General features: G+C 43.5%; 1 pseudogene; it reads right to left on the minus strand.

Moving 5' to 3' along the window:
- Positions 1-963: 963 nt before the first annotated feature.
- Positions 964-6,435, minus strand: LOC123067647 (uncharacterized; annotated as a pseudogene).
- Between the last annotated feature and the right edge of the window lie 14,560 nt (positions 6,436-20,995).

Raw genomic sequence — 20,995 nt, forward strand, 5'->3', positions numbered from 1 at the left:
CATCCAGCTCTACCCTCCACTATATGCTCTATGGCATTGCCGTCGTGGCTTGGATGGTGGCAAACTCGCTAGCGCTAATGCCTCTCGCACGATGTCGCAAGAGCCTTCATCCTCTCAAGTGGCATGAATGGCCGGCGGAGGGGGGGGGGGCAATGGTGTCATGGCCCCTGGCATTCCCCGTCTCAAATCGCGAAGTGAATAAGAGAAATAGTCTAGCGCATTAGGGGAATGAGGCCCAAACAAAATTGTTGAGATGAGTTAGGCTCACTACCAAAATGATTGGTGTATTCTTCTCCAAAGTGGGCCATCGTTTGCATAACAGGACCGGGTGGGATATAGTCATACTCTATCAAGCCATAATCTTTTTTTCTCAATAAACTTTAACCCTGACTTTCAAATAATAATTTGACCCAAACACTAGACAGAGCATTGACCATAATTTTTATACATCACACTATATTTTTAGAATCTACTAACATGTAACACGTACGAAAAAAGGAATAAATCTACGCATCCAATTTACATGTAACCATTATTATTGTTTTAGAAATCCTAGGTAGGTCTCACTAGATGTCTAGACCCATGTCTATACTCTACAACACTGTACATTTGTAAACAGAAGGGTGTGGTTTAATTTATCACCATCGTTAGATGGTAATCTCTATTCCCAAACATGATGAAAAATACAATAATCTCTGGATTTTGCCAAAAACTTATGAAAGTAATTGTAACTCAATAAACAGTTATGTTTGCGATTTCAAAAGGAAGATATAACAATAAGGTGTTTAACAAATATGCATGCATGTTGTATCATGCTTATCGAGTGAACAAAACAAATAATAGGATAGATACTAGGAAATAGAATGCATACCAATATGAATGCCAATATGAATGCAGCCACCACTGGCTCCATCACGGAATGTTGCGTGATAAAAGCCCGCCATGCTAAACTCAACAGCTTCCTCAACTGACGTTGAATTTGTATCTGAAATGTAAAACACAAACATAAGGGATGCAACTTCAAGATAATATGAACGGTGAGCAAAGCAACATATAGAGGTATAAAAAAACATACCCCTCGTCCAAGATACCATAAGCATACAGAGAGTTAGAGAACCGCCTTCCCTTGAGCCTTGCACCCTCGCTTATCAACATAGTACCAAGACCAGACCCTAGAAAAAGAGCATAATTGTTAAGCATAGACCTAAGTACAGGTTAACGACACTAAAATATGTCAAAGGGCCACTAACAGTTCCATCAAATCCAACAATCATTGTACCAATTGGAAGTACCATCCCGTCGTATGAAAATAAAGGATATTAGCCAACGTCTTTAAAGAACCAGCAATAGAGATTCTTCGCTTGTTCAGGAGCTCATGGAGCTCATCAACCTCTGAAGGAAGAAACTATTGTTATGCTTACTATCTTTTACTATCAAAGGGGAGTGTGGTTGTGATGCTAGGTCGTGGTACGTTCATTCGCATGTTCGTGTGTCGCTTCCTCCTCTCAACCAAATTCTCGCCGACAAGTGGACCCGCCCGCTCTCTTCCTTGCCTCATCGACTTGCTCGACCCAATCGGATTTATTCTTCCTCTCTCGTGAAGAACGAGCGCGACCAACTAGGGTTACTATCGCGCTTAGTCGTTGCCGCCTCGCATCACTGCCCTGGTCGCTATCGGACACACCAACCAAGAACTGCATTGTCGAGCACAAGCCTAGGTCGCCCTCGTTTGAAAATGCAAGATGTAGCTCGCCGTCTTCTATGTCATGTACGACTGGCACTGCAGCAGCACGCACTCCGAGTGCAACAGCTACTCCAGTTGTACGTGAGCCATGGGTTCAAGAGAGGTTCTTGGAGTTATCATGGTTCGTGCTTGCGCCGCCGCCGAAAGGGTGGAAGAGTAGATTTGTTAAGGCTTCCCTAGTGTTTGTCTTCAATACCAACGTATTCGTTTCTCATCACTAAGCTTTTGTCTCGCTCACTGTTTCTTGCAGTATATGGCCAGATCTAGCTTCTTCATTTATCCATGATTTTTTCTTTAAAGTCCATCGACTAAATGTACAAGAGCTTGGCCACTCTTTTCTGGCTGCAGCTAAAACTTTATATTAAAGTAAACTTTAGTTTGTTGGTTTCCTGTTCATAGAAACCAGCGGCAAGAAATAAGGCTAGATTAGCCACGGCAACATCAACCAAGTTTATGAGCATGTACCTGGACCCTCCTGTATGGCAGATGATCCACCTTACATGAAGATTAAAGTCATCTACATCAATATATTAATTTTGCTCCTGGTATGCATTTCTTGGAGAAATCTTAGGGCAAATATTTTCTTATTTTTGCTTTCTCCAGAAATCTTGGAGAAATTTGGTGCAGGCGCCTTCAGTTCTATTACGTCCATCCCAAAAAGTTTGTCTTAGATTTATCTAGATACAGATGAATCTAACACTAAAACGTGTCTAGATCACAGCGGTGGGCTAATTCTGTGTAACATAGTTGAATCAAGACAAATCTAAGACAAGCTTTTTGGGACGGGGGGAGTGTAACATAGTTGAATCTAAAAATTACTACAATTAGCATTGTAATCACAGCGGTGGGCTAATTCTGTAAAGAAATGCAATGATGTAATGTCCTTGGTTAAACTTCAATTCTGTATATACTCCCTCCGTCCCAAAGTAAGTGCCGCTGATTTAGTACAAAGTTAGGACACTTATTTGGGATGGAGGGAGTACTTAGTAATGCAAATTCAAGAATGTTGCAGGCATGTCGTCATTGAAGTTTTGATAGATATTTTGCTTATGCGTATTTAACATTAACAGAGTTACTAACATTGTTTCGATAGTAGAAGACTGGATTGTGTCTACACCATTGCGCATCAATGCAATCCAAAAATAGGTAATTCGAGGTGGATTTCACTTGTGGTAGCACCCAGTTCCCAGTTCAGATAGCAACGCAGGACTTTAGTCACAGATAGATTGTCGTGGAATAACTCAATTGATGGGATATAGGATTAACATCAGTGCAGTTTGCCGAGTACCACGCAAATGAAATGTTGGTTGCAAAATTAATTATCTGCCTCTTTGTCCGAGATAAAATTGATAAGAGTTAAAACTCAAGAAATATTTTTTTCCATCGATCTTTTAGTCTAGCAAGTAAATATTTTTTCCGTCATTCTTTTAGCTCGATGTAAACAATATAATTGTTTGTGTAGCCACAAGTATGCTACCTTCCTTTTCGTAAACAGATGTCCTACTACTAAACATGCAGTAGAAAAAATGTAAGTTTGACTATTACAATATAAAATATGTTCACATTTGTAAGATAAATGTTATTTTTGATTTATCATGTCCTGTAAATTATTCCCTCGGTCCCATAATATAAGATCATTTTAAAAGCTAAAACACCTTGCAAAATTATCTTTTATGTTATGGGACGGAGGGAGTACAAAACTATTTCTGACCAAGAGAGAGATATGTGAAACTCATGATTTAGCTCACTTAATATCACAAAATTATTTTAGGAAAGACCATCTAGCGTACTTCTCAATTGTGGTATTGGTCGTGCTATTATTTTATGAGTTTATTTTGACGTCTAATTATTTATTTTAAAATTAAAATCAATATTATGGGTAGCAGCACATTCACTGCTGATGCAAGAACATTCCAGCTTGCCTGAAGAACAAAAAGTTACATTATCTTGTGAGTCTATACAACTTTTGCTTGCATTATATTAAACTTCATGCGAATTTGCATCATTTGCACCCCAATCCTTACCGAATACTCCCTCCGTCCAGAAATACTTGTCATCAAAATGGATAAAAGGGGATGTATGTAGACATATTTTAGTTCTAGATACATCTCTTTTTATCCATTTTGATGACAAGTATTTTCGGACGGAGGGAGTATATACCCATACTAACTGCCCACCCCAAGAAAATTCACACGCTAATTATAAAATAAAAGGATCTGAATAATTTATTTATTTTGCCCATACAAGATAGTTCAAGTGTAATCAACTGTACATAGACCCAACATTATCAATCTATGCAGATGAAGAAGAAAAGACTTGCACTCAGTCCTGCTTGGTTCCTTTCGTTTGTGCCACATCCATTGGAAGTGAGTTTTTAGCTGTCTTTCTTTGTGATAAAATGTGAAAGATTCAAATCCGATGTTGATATATTTTCTTTCTGGAATGATAATTTGCTGGTCTTTTTCATCTATTGTCTCACATGTTGAATATCTAGAGCATACTTAGATTTGATATTTGTGTATTTTGTTTTTGTAGACTTAGTAAGAGCACGGAGAAATAATACTTAAATAGTGTAGGTTGAAATATAATTGACAAAAGGTCTTACATTAGTAGTTAAAATCATTTTGTAGTAGTTGCAACTTGGTAATTATGATATTCAATAAACTTTCACTACTCCCTCCGTTCCTAAATGTAAGTCTTTCCAGAGGTTCCAATATTGACTACATACGAAGCAAAATGAGTGAATCTACACTCTAAACTATGTCTATATACATCCATATGTAGTTCATATTGAAATCTCTAAAAAGACTTGTATTTAGGAACGGAGGGAGTACAAGAAATTTATGGTTGCAGTTAAAATTGTGCAACAAAGTGAGTGATGGCAGAGGCGGATAATGGAGAAGGAAAATGATGCTTTGTATAGTTACAATCCTGAGAACTTATTTTCTATATACATAAATTTCTTGTTCCGTATCATGTGACAACACCCATGAGCAATGGTGAGCAAAGTGGAAACACATAAAAGATGGAGCTGTGATAAAATACATGCAAGAGTAAAAAAAGGAGGGAGAATAAAAGCTTGTATTCCTATGGGACGTGGATAGACAGATGGATAACATAGTAGACGCTGAAGAAGATAAATATAATATCCTGTTGCAACACACGGGCACTCAACTAGTGCTATGCAAAATATGAGATGCAAGTAGACAAGCATGTGACATTTTACCTTAACCCAAGTTTCTATGCCAAAATTGGCAATCAGCAGCCCACAAAACATGGTTCCGCATGTAGGGATTAAAGCTGCAGAAAAGGAAACACAAAATCATGTAAGGACAGAAATACATTCTGATGAATGTTTAAGTGATGATCCTTGCATCAAGCAAAAGCCTTCTACAACGACTAACAAACATCATGCAAGGGTAATTTTACAAAAGGATCAGCACTTGTGGAAAAATAGACATTATACAATAACAGCAGCTTTCTATTGGCTTTCTCCAAGCCACAAAGACACAAATCAATATGCACAAATGTTGGACCTTCAGATAAGCAGACTTGAATCCAATGGTAAGTATTTGTGTGTGTGATATCAGTATCACATCAATTCACAACTCTCTATTATTACCAATCCCACTACAGATTACCTCCCTTCCCAGTTCCTACAGATAATTAGCATCCAAACTCAATCAGTATCTTTGTATTCACCACGTAATCCAAATGAACCGCCACATCCAAGCACGGTCACCACAACTGGTGTGAGGTTATGGCACCGCAATTGGTAGCTCAGATATTGTGAGGTTGTGATATGTTTTTCTCTGTTGTACGCTAGAACCTAAGCAGAAGTCCTTCACACCCAAATCAAGTTGGTTTGAGATTTCATAGAAGTATGAATCACTGCCCTGAATTACTAGATATAAAAAATGCACAGCCCTAGTACGCAAGAGTAAAGAAACACAACCCTAACCAACAAAGTGTCCTCCGAGAGATAATCAACGGACAAAGGAACCAGATTTCGATAGGAGATCTATATGAACATCCCGACCCTAAATCACGCATCCACGCCAGCAAATCGAATCCCCGCAGCACCCAACCCTAGCACGAATGCGAGGCCAAGGGACAGGGGACTCACATGTGTACCCGCCCATGCTGGCCCGGGAGTCGGTGGCGACGATGACGCCTTGTCGAAGATGAAGGAGAGCGTGGTCGTCCCCTTCTTGTTGTTCACCATCTCCTTGGTCGCCTTCTGGAACCCATCGAACTGCCACCGGGAAACGAAATAGGGGCGCAAACGGATCAGAGGCCGGCCGAGAGAAAAGGGGATTGAGGGAGGGGAAGGCTCACGCACGTGGCTCCATGTGGGGAACTCGAGGGCGAGCTGGTCGGCTGAGAAGAGGCCGCTGAAGTCGTCGCTGCCGGCCGCGGCGGCGCCGAAGTGGTTCTTTAGGGCGGAAAGGTTGGGAATTCGAGGGCGAGCTGGTCGTCGATGTCGGCGGAGAAGAGGCCGCCGAAGTCTTCGCTGCCGGCCGCGGCGGTGCCGAAGTGGTTCTCGACGGCGGAGACCGGAGAGGTTGGGAATCATCGCGTCGACGGCGTGGACGTGTAGCGGCGGAGGCGGCGATCAATTCAGATTTTTTTTCTCCTTTCCTGCGGCAGGCCTTGTCTCGCACGACAGGCCCTGCTTATGGAGGGATTGGGCCGGGCTGTGCGCCCCGACAGGACCAAACCTGGCCAAACGGGCCTATCAATCGTGCTGTCACGATAGCCCGCGTGCCTGGCACTTCATGGGCCGGCACGGCACGAGGCTATGCGGGCCGGGCCTGGCACGTCATGGGCACGGCACGCACGGCCCAGCGACAGACCCCATTTTACTTTTTCGTCCATTTCATGTCTGTTTCACGTCATCTCTGGACCAAAGTTGGTCTCGCTTTGGGGCCGAAGCGGACACAAACGGATGCTCTCTGGCCACTCCTCGTCCGCCTCGGTCCGCTTGCATGTGCAGTGTGGCCCACCTGTCATACAAATAAAAAGGGCCCATCTGCCCATCTATCCCCTCTCTCCATCTTTTTCTCTTTTCCTCGGCCATGGATGCCCGCTTCGTGCTGCCGCTGGCCTCCACGACGAGCTCCGGCAAGGCAGGAGAAGCGGGCGTAGGTGAGGGCGGTGAGCCCGAAGCGGCACGGGCGAGGCGAGCGGGGCCTCGACGACGGCGAGGCCGCACCCGGCGAGCGCGCACGGGTGCTGGTGGTCGCGGCACTGGCCGGGCGCGAGGGGGCGGGCGGGGCGAGCGTGGCCCCAGCGAGCATGTGCGGGCAGGCTGGTGGCCCGGCGAGCGCACACAGGCACAGCAGCCACGGCTAGCACGAGCGCGGCAAGGCGGCGCGAGCGCGGGGCTGCCGGGCGACGAGCGCGGCCAGGCAGGCGCGCGGGGATAATGCGAGTGACGAAGGCGAGCGAGCGGGCACGGCGAGGTCGCGGAGGCGAGCGCGCGCATCGGGCGGCAGGGCAAGCACGCGACACTTCGAGGTCGTCGGGGCATGCTATTGCTAGCTAGCTAGCTGTGGCGTGCACGGGACGTGCTAGCTAGCTAGCTGTGGCACGGCGCGACTGGCTAGCTAGCGAGCGCGGTTGGGTGTCGGCATGCGCGGCAGGCAGGTGAGGGAGTCCTGGATAAGGGGGTATCCGGACTACCGGGCTATATACTTTGGCCGGACTGTTGGACTATGAAGATACAAGATGGAAGACTCCATCCCGTGTCCGGATGGGACTCTCCTTGGCGTGGAAGGCAAGCTTGGCGATTTGGATGTAGATCTCCTTCTTTGTAAACCGACTTTGTGTAACCCTAGCCCCCTCCGGTGTCTATATAAACCGGAGGGTTTAGTCCGTAGGACTGATCATGATCATCATCAACAATCATACCATAGGCTAGCTTCTAGGGTTTAGCCTCTCTGATCTCGTGGTAGATCAACTCTTGTACTGCTCGTATCATCAAGATCAATCAAGCAGGAAGTAGGGTATTACCTCCATCGAGAGGGCCCGAACCTGGGTAAACATCGTGTCCCAAGTCTCCTGTTACCATTAGCCTTAGACGCACAGTTCGGGACCCCCTACCCGAGATCCGCTGGTTTTGACACCGACATTGGTGCTTTCATTGAGAGTTCCTCTGTGTAGTCGCTATAAGGCTAGATGGCTCCTCCATCCTTCAACCACACTGTCCTGGGTGAGACTTTTCTCCCCGGACAGATCTTCGTGTTCGGCGGCTTCGCACTGCGGGCCAATTCGCTTGGCCATCTGGAGCAGATCGATAGCTACGTCCCCAGCCATCAGGTCAGGTTTGGAAACCTAAACTACACCACCGACATCCGCGGAGACTTGATCTTCGACGGATTCGGGCCGGTGTCAGGAGCGCCGAACAATCACGACGTGCACGACCTAGATCGGCAGTCGGACAGTATTCGGAACATTGCACCTGCTACCGCTCCGGACTTCGTTCCAAAGCGGGTCGTGCCTTCCAAGGACGGGTGGATGGACCCCGCCCCGGAGGCCACACACTCCTCGGCGTTGGAGCCGAACACAAACTTCTCTCCTAGAGTTAACCTACCCCTATTGAGAGAAGTGGAAATCAGGCCGATGGATTGTCCGTCTAAGGGGTAGACAATAATTTCCATCTCCCAAACACTAGCTTCGGGCAGCCGATGTGAGAGTGTACATTTTGTCACTTCTTTCGAATTTTGGGACAATAAGCATCCATGTTTACCCTCGCAACTAAATTCGAATCCATTTTGTATTCTTATACAAATATTTATAAATCATTCTATGTGTTTTTATATATCTTCAAAAGCACGACAAAGATGTATTCCACTGTCATATATGAATATGATTTACAAATGTCGATACTCGAATTCAGAAGCTAGAATCCAGTTTGAGATGAATTCGAATATTTGACACCACTTTATGTCCAACTCAAGTGTCACATGCAGCATAATGTGTACTCCCATTTATATATGTACACAAGCGATATCTCAAGATTCAAAATACCGAGTCAATCAACCAATAATGTACAAAACTAACAGACATATAAACACTTATAGAATATATGGATCAATAATAACAACTAACATACATAAGCCATGCCGCTGTACTTTTTTTGCTAGAAGAGCATCCTTTTTTTAGCGAAGCTAGTACAACATCTTGGCCCTTTCAGATGCGTGTCACTTAAGGACCATCTATACTACTATTATTGTTGAATGCACATTCATCCCGATTGGCATATTTGTAGGTCTGGCACAACAATCAAAATGAAATGTCTCAGAGTCTTACCAATTAATACCGACTTGTGCTCAAAAAAATTACAAACCAAAAAACAAAAAACAATCATTAAATGATCTCTAAAAAATGGTTTCATCGATTACATGAACAAACAACACAAAGGTTATTCAACAATGGAAAGAACATTTCACCTACGATTTACCAAGTGGGAATTTAATTTTCTTTTTTCCTTCAGGACCTTAACAGTCAGTCTCGGCTTGCTTTGTTTTGAAATCCACCAAATATTTAATGGTTATCTTGAGTATTGCTTGTGATTGTGCTATTTTCTTCCTCAACATGTCAATTTCATCTCTAAGTCCAAAAGCGGAATCTCTTTCTACCAATAGTTTAGCCTCTAGAGCATCACCAGTTGGCAATTCATGATGCACGATTAGGCCGGTGCCACTGCTGTGGGATGATACAACGTCCATGGGAAGTTTGCTCTTTGATCTTGGGCTAACCTGTTTTGCCATTAAAGTTCGATTGGATTCCTAAAAGTTGAAGTTAGCAAAACATCTCAACTGGGAGTTATAACAGAAAACCAGTTAAACAAACAAGGAATTAAATAGTTTCAATTGGATGCTGAAAAGTAGTTATTAACATCATTGTAACCAGTTGCAGCAGCAAAGCATTAAACAAACAAGTTTTGCAAAAGGTACATGTTGTGGCATTGGAGTTTCTCTTGGATCTTGAAAAGTTGAGTAGCATATAACGTGATTAGAGCAACCGGTTGCAGCAGCAAAGTAGTTAAACAAACAAGTTTTGCAAAAGGAACCTGTTGTGACATTGGAGTTTCTCTTGGATCCTGAAAAGTTGAGTAGTCAGTAACTTGATTAGAGCAACAAGTTACAACAGCAAACCTGTTACACAAATATTTTTTTGAAAATGTACCTGCTGTGCAATTAGACTTCCAATTGGATCCTGAAAACTTGAAGTTGGTAAGATGATCACAGCAACAAGTTACAGCAGCAAACCAGGTAAACAAGGAAGTTTCTGAAAACATGCCTGTTGTGCCAACGGAGTTTCAGTTGGATCCTGCAAACTTGAATGTTAGCAATCATAAATAAAGTGTTGCAAGAGCTGTAAGAAACTAAAATCAAACTAGTAAAACTAACCAGTTTTGGCAACGTATTTAATTATGAACAAGTAAAACTAACAAGTTCTTGGCAACATATTAAAGTAACAAGTTGGTACAATTTACCAGCAACATAGACATCTGTAAATTTCTTTGATGTAAGAAAAATGATCCAAAACACACACACACACACACACACATACACACACACACATATATATATATATATGTAAAGTTAAAAACATGATGTCCCTCATATAAATCTGACAGTTGTCTATCTATGAACATGCAAACATTACTAGTGCTACAAGTGATAACGGCAAACCATTTAAATAAACAAGGTATCAGAATGTACATTGCACGTGAATTCTGTTGGACCCTAGAAGTACATATGACCAGCTATCTACGTGCTTAAGTAGCTATTTAAGTTCAGGCAAACAGGTAATTCTTAACAGTAAGTATCAAACACATAGATAGGCGCAATCTATAATAGGATTAACATGCTATGGCATTATGTAATCAGTAGCAAACTAAATTAAGGCAAGCAACATAATTGAACAATTTTGCAATAAGTGGCTAACTAAAATTCCGAGAAGCAGGTAACTGAACTTACACTAGCTCTTTGTACAGGCACACTACAACTTCTTTTTCACTTACAAGGTTCTACGAAGGAGTTCATGGCATCAATGCTTGGATATGCAGTCCCAATACTTCTTTCTTCCCACACTGCATTTGTAAGTCGAATGATCAATCTGATAAGATGGTGCTTCCTTGATATGTTATATGAGGACGGGTTGTCAGACTAGTTGTAGCCACACACATCACAGTGGCTTTTACTATATATTTCATGCGATTACATTTGCATATCGAGATCTAAGCAATCTACAATAGGCTGAAAAGACTGGCATCCTTCACATTATTGGCGAACTCAGTTCATAGAAACAATCAATTCAACCATTCTGTGGGTAAATCAAAAGCGCCACTGAAATATTTTTCACTACCCCAATCATACACGCAAAAAGGCGTGTCACCACCATAGGGGCTGGTATGGGCGTCCGCCTCGGGTGGCTGGAAAGTGTGCACCTAGTTTGAGTCGTCCAGGTTGGCCTAGGCTAGTTTTGTTCATCCCAACGCATGACCAAGCAATGTAAAAAATGAAGAAAAACATTTCAATTTGGATGGGCCAATAACGTAAGTGTAAGGCAGGCCCTACAGCAGGCTCGTGGCCCAAATGAGCGCCTCCCATATCGATCGACAGCAGGAAAAATCCCAATTCGTTCGCTCTAGCCTCCAGTCTGGTTCGTTCCTAACCTAGCCGCCGCTGGACAGATCGACACAACACTTCCTCGCGCCCTCGTTGGACGCCGGTCGCCGGGCTTCAAGCGAATGGAAGGACAAGAAGATGAAGATCCAACCCTGGGTGTAGCCTACGTGGGAGGCAGAGGCGGCAGCACGGGCATGGCATCGAGCTTGCGCAAACGGACGGTCGTAGCTTGTAAGAGTAGCATGCGCAACGAGCAGGTACATAACATCCTTGATTATATCTAATTAAATTGTTCAATTTTTGGTCAATAGTTAAACCTGACGGTGTTGTAAAACTGCTCGTATGTAGGGAATCTATGAGAAAATGAAACCAATTTCTGCTTATTTTGTAACTCCCCCAATCAATACTGAACTGACTGAACCTGATGTATCTAATCAAGTTTCCGGTGCAAACATACAAGCTCATGTTGTTCTTGAGCCTGAAGTGTCTAATGAACATATTGCTAATGAAGGATTTGATGTGAACATTTTACATGCTCTTAGTGATTAACATATAGTGTCTAATGAGGGATCTAATGCAAGCATTTTGCAAGCTCCTATTGAAGGATTTAGTGTCTAATGATGATCTGCTATGTTGAGAGAGACATAGAGATTTCCAGGCATTGATGACAAGCAAATTATAGTACATTTTCATGGCTTGAGGAAACGTCGAGGCCATCTAATAGAAAGTCCCCATATCATGACAACGTAGCATAATGTAACATCCCAAATTTTCAATTTGGAATGTTATACATAAATCATCAATTGCATATCATATTTAATTGCATTTTTGGTTGATCCTAGAAATTCTAAGCAACTCAAGGACCCATGGAGAGAGTTGGGGATTTCGTTATTTTCATATTTCAGTTTTCTCAAATTTTGAAAAGAGGATCATTTGGTTTTAATCATTTTTCTCTTCGAATATTTATAATATGAAAATAAAAGAGAGGAGATAAAATGACTTCTCCAAAATAAATCAATATTGGAAGAAAAATATTAAAATCAAATAAGAGCTTTATTCAGACTTTTATTGCTATTTTATTTGAATTAGGAAAAAGTGCATCTTTCAAAATTGCATTAGTGGCCCAAATAAATGTTCACTTTGTCCGCTATATTTTTAGAGGACTATGAAAATTTATTTCAGGATTTTTGGAATCCGTTTAGTTTTTCTTTTATTAATTTTTCTACCTCAGGATTTATTTTTTAAAAAATTCAACAGACTTACGGGCCGTGTCCGACCTGGACTCCGCGCCCGGCCGGCCTTATAAGCCGAGGCACGAGCCCCACCTCAGCCCAAGCACCCCGCCCCGAAACCCTAGCGCCGCCACCGCCCTAGCGCCCCGCCGCCGCCGCTGCTTCCCGCAGCCGCCGCTGCTTCCCGCAGCCGCCGCCAACCCGCACCACCACCGTCGTCCGCCCCGCGCCACCGCCTGCCCCGCGCCGCCGCTGCCGTCCGCCCCGCGCCGCAGCCGCCACCCGCCGCCGCTGTCCGCCGTTGACACGCCCGTCGGAGTAGCCGCCCGCCGCCGCCGACACGCCCGCCGAGGTAGCCGCCGTTTTTTTGGAAAACCGATTGATTTTTTTCGAAACCCTAGATTTTTTCCAGACCTGTTCGTTTTTTTTCAGTTTAGTTAATTTGCGGACGTTCGCCCGTACGTTCGTTTTAACGAACGTCGTTCGTCAGTTAGCCAAAGACAGTGAACGTTCGTTCATTAGCCTGTTCGTCTATTTTTCTTTTTCCAGGATTTTTCCGCAATTATTTTCGATCGTGATTTCTGCCCTCATCTTTGTTTTAGTTTATCTTTTTGCTCATTTATCTGAGTTAGATGAAACAAGCGCCTAGATCTTCTTTTGAAGCCTTCTTTCTGTTTAACCAACTTGAACAAGATTTTGATACTGTAAAATTTGACTTTAGTCCATATTAGTAATCGGATCTTGTTTCTTTCATAGTTTGAGTTTTGTTTCTCTGTTTGTTTTTATTCTTTTTGCAAACCGGAGTTCTTTAATTGAACTTTCTGGTTAGATCTTTTCATTTGAGTTTTACCTGTGCATTTAGATGAGTACTTATGTATGTTATTGTTTGTTTGCGATAGAATTGTGGGAGTGCAAAGCGTGCTACTACGAGTCTCTAGGTTTTGCGGATCATCAGCAAGGCAAGTGACACTTTGATCATACCCCTTTATTACCCAGTTTTTTGCATTAGTTTCAATCCTCAAACATTGCATGGTTAGGATCTGATATAACATGTGGGTTTGGGAAGTAGATGATGAGGTAGAACCTATTGTCCTTTTATTATCAAACCTTTGGGAGTTACTTCTACGTTATGCTTAGGATTGGTATGCTATGCTCGTAGACGTGGATTGGGCGAGTGTATCCATGACAGATGTGAGTATTGTTAATTAATGGTTAACTTAAGGTGGCTACTTAAATACACATCTGGGTGGATTGGTTGCGGGCACCTGGAGAATCCAGTGTTGTCCTAGGTTATCCCGGAGTACCCGTGTGATCATCCTATGGTCCGCCACCAGGCTCAAAGGGATCATAGGATTATTCATGCGAAAAACTTCCGTGTGCAGCCACAAGCTATTATGGGCTCTAGCATAGTTGAGTATGTTATGTGACCTCTTTCAGTGGTAGACTAGCAGATGTAGGGGATGTAGGTGGTACTGTCTACCCAGAGTAAAGAGTTAATGCTTCTGAAAGACTATGTCTCGGTCATCCGTTTCTCAAACACCTTGTAGTGCGAGAAATCCAACGGAGGAGACTGAGTCTTGTGGGGAAAAGTGTGCAAACCTCTGCAGAGTGTACAAACTAATCATGGTTAGCTGTGTCCCCGGTTATGGACATCTTGAGTATCTGGTTCTTGGATTATCATGTTGATCTCATCACTCTAAATTAATTTTGTTGGATAATTGATGATGCTTAATTGGGATTGAGTTGGAGGAACCTTATCAACGTATAACAACCACCATGATAGTTAAATAAAATACATTCCTTTGTTGTAGGGAAAAATTGGCTTTATGCAAAATTGTAACCATAGAGCTTTCCACCAGCCATATATGCATGTAGTGATAACATTTATTCTGTTCATTTCTCTATGAGTTACATTGCCAGCATATTCCATGTGCTGACCCATTTCAGGCTGCAACATATCATGTTGCGGACTTTTCAGACGACGAGTAAGGTGCCATAGGTCATTGTTGTTCACTCAGCTATGCCGTTGGAGTTGATGGACTCACTTTATCTTCCAAGCCTTCTGTTGTTATCTTATTTAGTTGGCCTTAAGCCATATTACTGTAATAAGTTTTCTTTTGAGACATTCGATGTAATAAGTGTGTGACTGAAACTCTGTTATAAATCCTCGAGTACTGTGCGTGTCAGCATTACCGGTCCAGGGATGACACTGATGCATAGAGACTTGACCGTTTGAGGTCATGTCACTACAAGATGGTATCAGAGCACACGCTGACTGTAGGACACGACCACTAAGATAAACCATAGGTGACTCTTCTCTACTCATTTCTGACTCCTCTCCCTTTTCCACTCTATAGGATGGCGGACTCAAGGAACAAGTTTGCACAACCGGATGAAGATACACCTTTTGGACGACACTAGAAGGAAGTCACTAGGTACCTGAACATCAGAATACCAAGCTTCACCGGGACCTACATCGCCACTTTACCAAAAGAGGAGCGTTGGATGATTCAAGTTCAAGTTCCAGGAAGGACGTTCATGCCAGTCACTGAGCCATAGAGTTTTCCTTCGATGCACCAACCTGGAGCCTAGGAAAGAGCATGGCAGCCCACATCGCCATGAGATGCATTGGAGAAGTTTATCACAAGGATCTTAAGGACACTATCTACCAGATATGTGGGCGCAGAGATGAGCAATGGGAGATGATCAGTACCAGGAGGAATAGGTCCATTGCAGCTTTCATCCAGGAGCTAAACCAACACATTCGCCGCTAGGAGAACCAGATGTGCGCAGGCATGATAGATCTGAAGAAGGCAATGATCAAGATTTCAGAACTAGAAGAGGAACTCAAATCTACACGCGACGGATATGAGGAGGAAATGACGATACTAGTGGAGAAGAATGACGACCTGGCAAGGAAGCTAGGAGTATTCATTGGAGACCCCGCGCTAGGAGGAGATGATGACAATTCCAAGGACTACATCATCATCAACGACACTGACTCAGACCCCGACGATAGCGATGATGACTATGTTGATGAAGCTGGAGCAGATATCATGGAGTCTTCCACTGATCAAACTTTCTACTCGACCACCATATCTGTAGTAGTATTCCCCCATGTATATAGTATAGTCCAATCACTTTTGTAATGATAGTTAGACCAATTGTATGCCCTTGTTTGAATTGATTGAAATGATTGTGTTTGTCTCATGTGCATATGGGTAGTGTTTCCCCCTAGATCCCACTCTATTCTGTTTTCTCACCTTTTCTAAACCTATCAGATGCGAGACGTGATAATGGATTTACTTTCCCACCGGAGCTCACTCAGTTGATCCAGCAACAGAATAACTTGATGCAACTTTTAGTTCAGAATCAAAACCATGGCAACAACAACAACCCACCACCACCACCACATGTTGATCACTTAGCCCATTTCTTACGGTTGAATCTGCCAGTGTTCTCCAGTAGCACCGAGCCGATTGTTGCAGATGATTGGCTCCGCAAGATTGAAGGGAGCTGACCACTGCAGGATGCACAGATGCGGAGAGAGTGCATTTTGCCGCACACCAGCTTGATGGACCCGCAACAACATGGTGGGATAATTTCACAACCACTTACCCCATTGACACTGTTACATGGGATTAGTTTTAGCAGGCTTTCCGCACTGCCCATGTTTCAGCAGGAGCTATGGCCATGAAGAAGCGCGAGTTTCGCAACTTGCTCCAAGAAGGACACATGGTGGGCCAGTATGTGGATGATTTTAGTAAGTTAGCACGTTATGCCCCGGACGACATTGCTACATATGCTGCTAAGCAGGAGAAGTTTCTGGAAGGACTGAATGATGAGCTGATCATGCAGTTGATGGTGGCAACCTTCAACAACTACCAGGAGTTGGTAGAAGAGCTCTTATGATTGAAGGGAAGCAACAACAGATAGACAGCCGTAAGAGGAAGTATCGACAAGGGAAGTACAATTCAGGAGCTCAGCAGAAACCTCGTTTTACCCTGAACTCGGGAGGACACATTCACCATAACCATGGAGGCCAAAATTCCAATGGAGGGATTCCGCATAACCATAGTGGCCCCAGGAATGGGAATGGGAATGGAGGAAGTAACGGTCTGAACCGTTCCAACCCAACAACACCCGCCAAGAAGGATTAAGTATGCATCCCGACATGTGCCGAAGAGGACTCAAGTGAATTCCTTATTAGGAGTTGTACAGTAGGAAGTACCAGTGGTGAAGGATTTCCCTGATGTATTCCCAGAGGAGTTGCCAGGCATGCCACCGGATAGAGACATTGAGTTTTTGATTGAGCTTTTGTCAGGCACCGGGCCAATATCAAAGAGACCGTATCGGATGCCCGCAAAGGATTTGGAGGAGATTAAGCAGCAGATTAAGGAGTTACTGGATAAAGGTTTTATTCGACCAAGTTCATCACCTAGGGGATGTCCAGTACTTCTAGTGGAGAATAAGGATGGATCGTTAAGGATGGTTGTTGATTATCGTGCATTGAATGAAGTGACAATCAAGAATAAGTACCCGCTGCCGATGATCAATGATTTGTTTGACCAGTTGCAAGGAGCTAAAGTGTTTTCCAAGATCGATCTACGATTAGGATATCATCAGCTGAAGATTCGAGAGGAGGATATACCTAAGACATCCTTTACCACAAGGTACGGGCTATATGAGTATACCGTTATGTCATTTGGTCTGACTAACGCGCTTGCCTATTTCATGAACATGATGAACAAGGTGTTTATGGAGTTTTTGGATAAGTTCGTCATGGTGTTCATTGATGATATATTGGTTTACTCGAAGAATGAAGATGAGCATAAGGAACATTTACGTTTGGTTCTCGAGAAGCACAGGGAACATTAGTTGTATGCCAAGTTCAGTAAGTGTGAATTTTGGTTGAAGGAAGTTGGATTTCTCGGACATGTTATATCCGGAGAAGGAATAGCAGTAGACCCCACCAAGGTCGTTTTTGTGACCAAATGGGTAGCACCCACCTTAGTTGGAGAGATCGGGAGTTTTCTTGGACTCACAGGATATTACCGGAGGTTCATAGAGAATTTCTCCAAGATTGCAAAGCCCATGACAGAGTTGTTGAAGAAGGACACCAAGTTCAAATGGACTGAGGAGTGTGAAGCCAGTTTTCAGGAGTTGAAGAAGCGTTTGGTTACAACCTCAGTGCTGATTCTTCGAGACCAACGAAAGGATTATCAAGTGTATTGCGACGCTTCACGTCAAGGACTTGGAGCAGTGCTTATGCAGGAGGGAAGAGTTGTTTCATATGCCTCACGACAACTTGAACCTCATGAGCTAAATTATGCTATACACGATTTGGAGTTAGCAGCCGTAGTGCATGCGTTGAAGACATGGAGACATTTTCTCATCGGAAACCATTGTGAGGTGTACACGGATCACAAGAGTTTGAAGTATATCTTCACACAGAAGGAGTTGAATCTCAGGCAAATGAGATGGTTGGAGCTCATTAAGGATTATGATATGAAGTTGCATTATCATGTCGGAAAGGCTAATGTAGTAGCCGATGCATTGAGTCGCAAGAGTTATGTCAATATGCTCATAACCGGAGATTTACCCAAGGAGTTAGCAGAGGATCTTCGTGAGCTATGTTTGGAAATAGTTCCGAGAGGTTATGTAGCAGCATTGGAAATTCATTCCACTTTGATGGATAAGATCAGAGAAGCTCAGAAGACAGACGAAGAGATTGCCGAGATAAAGGAAAGGATGAGGAAAGGAAAGGCCAAAGGATTTCGGGAGGATGAGCACGATACCTTATGGTTTGAGGATCGCGTATACGTGCCTAATGACTCCGAGATCAGGAATTTGATTCTGCAGGAGGCCCATGATTCACCGTATTCGATTCACCCAGGAAACACCAAGACGTATCTGGATTTGAAGGAAAGTTTCTGGTGGACCGGAATGAAGAAGGATATTGCGGAGTATGTAGCAGTATGTGATGTATGTCAGAGGGTGAAGGTAGAGCATCAGAAGCCAGCATGATTGCTACATTCATTGCTGATACCCGAATGGAAGTTGGAGAAGCTTGTCATGGATTTTATCACGGGATTGCCCAGGACTCGTTCAGGCTATGACTCGATATGGGTTTTACTCGATCGATTGACGAAAGTAGCTCGTTTCATCCCAGTGAAGACCACCTATACAAGCGCTAAGTTGGCAAAGATATACATGACCAGGATCGTATGTCTGCATGGAGTTCCGAGGACCATTGTATCAGAAAGAGGAACGCAATTTACCTCAAAGTTCTGGAATCAGTTGCATGAAACTTTGGGTACTAGGCTAGAGTTTAGTACAGACTTTCATCCACAGACAGATGGACAGACCGAGAGAGTCAATCAGATTCTGGAGGACATGTTGAGAGCTTGTGTGCTGGATTATGGATCTAGTTGGGACGACAATTTGCCGTATGCAGAGTTCTCTTACAACAACAGCTATCAAGCCAGTTTGAAGATGGCCCCTTTCGAAGCCTTATACAGAAGGAGGTGCAGGACACCATTATTGTGGGATGAAGTTGGAGACTGCTAGTTGTTTGGACCAGATTTGATTAAAAAGTCGGAAGAGAAGGTTAAATTGATTCGCGACAGACTCAAGGTAGCCCAGTACAGGCAAAAGAGTTATGCGTATTCTAAATGCAAAGAGACAATTTACAAAGTCGGAGACAGAGTATATCTTCGTGTGTCCCCACTTCGAGGAGTTAAGCATTTTGGAGTTAAGGGAAATTAGCACCACGTTTTGTGGGACCATACAAAGTTCTGGAACGTATGGGAGAAGTTGCTTACAAGCTGGAATTGCCAGAAGGATTGTCAGGAGTTTACGATGTGTTTCACGTTTCCTGGTTAAAGAAGTGGCACGCAGAGATGGCAGATATTCCTCCGAGAGATATAGTGCCACTGGAAGCGATTCTGTTGGATAGTGATTTGACCTACGAGGAGAAACCCGTGAAGATTCTTGAGTCTGCCAGCCGAGTCACACGCAACAGAGTTATCAAGTTTTGCAAAGTTCAGTGGAGCCACCATACCAAGGAGGAAGCCACCTGGGAACGAGAGGAAGACCTGTGGAAGGACCACCCGCACCTATTTTCTAGCCAACCCGAATCTCAAGGGCGAGATTCATCTTAAGGGGGGGGTAGGTTTGTAACATCCCAAATTTTCAATTTGGAATGTTATACATAGATCATCAATTGCAAATCATATTTTATTGCATTTTTGGTTGATCCTAGAAATTCTAAGCAACTCAAGGACCCACGGAGAGAGTTGGGGATTTCGTTATTTTCATATTTGAGTTTTCTCAAATTTTGAAAAGAGGATCATTTGGTTTTAATCATTTTTCTCTTTGAATATTTATAATATGAAAATAAAAGAGAGGAGATAAAATAACTTCTCCAAAATAAAGAAATATTGGAGGAAAAATATTAAAATCAAATAAGAGCTTTATTCGGACTTTTATTGCTATTTTATTTGAACTAGGAAAAAGTGCATTTTTCAAAATTGCATTAGAGGCCCAAATAAATGTTCACTTTGTCCACTATATTTTTGGAGGACTGTGAAAATTTATTTCAGGATGTTTGGAGTCCGTTTAGTATTTCTTTTATTAGTTTTTGTGCCTCAGGAATTTTTTTTAATGTCAACCGACTTGCAGGCCGTGTCCGACATGGACTCTGCACCCGGCCGGCCTTATAAGCAGAGGCCTGAGCCCCGCCTCAGCCCATCCACCCCGCCCTGAAACCCTAGCGCCACTGCCGCCTTAGCGCGCCGCCGCCGCCGCTTCCCGCCGCCGCCGCCGTCCGCCCCACGCCGCCGCCGTAGCCGCCACCCGCTGCCGCCGTCCACCACCGATACATTCGCCGGAGTAGCCGTCCGCCGCTGCCGACACGCCCGCCGAGGTAGCCGTCCGCCGCTGCCGACACGCCCGCCGAGGTAGCCGCCAATTTTTTGGAAGATCGACGGTTTTTTTTGAAACCCTAGATTTTTTTTTTCAGATCGGTTCGTTTTTTTGGTTTAGTTAATTTGCGACATTCATCCGTACGTTCGTTTTAACGAAACGTTCGTCAGTTAGCCGCACACAGCAAACATTTGTTCATTAGCCTGTTCGTCTGTTTTTCTTTTTCTAGGGTTTTTCTGCGATTGTTTTCGATCGTGATATCTGCCCTGATCTTCGTTTTAGTTTATCTTTTCTATTGTTTATCCGAATTAGATGAAACAAGCGCCCAGTTCTTTATTTCGAAGCCCTCTTTCTGTTTAACCAACTTCAACAAGATTTTGATACTATAAAATTTTACTTTAGTCCAGATTAGTAATCAGATCTTGTCTCTTTCGTAGTTTGAGTTTCGTTTC

Source organism: Triticum aestivum, chromosome 3B (genome assembly GCF_018294505.1).
Source record: "Triticum aestivum cultivar Chinese Spring chromosome 3B, IWGSC CS RefSeq v2.1, whole genome shotgun sequence".
NCBI classification, from domain to species: Eukaryota; Viridiplantae; Streptophyta; class Magnoliopsida; order Poales; family Poaceae; genus Triticum; species Triticum aestivum.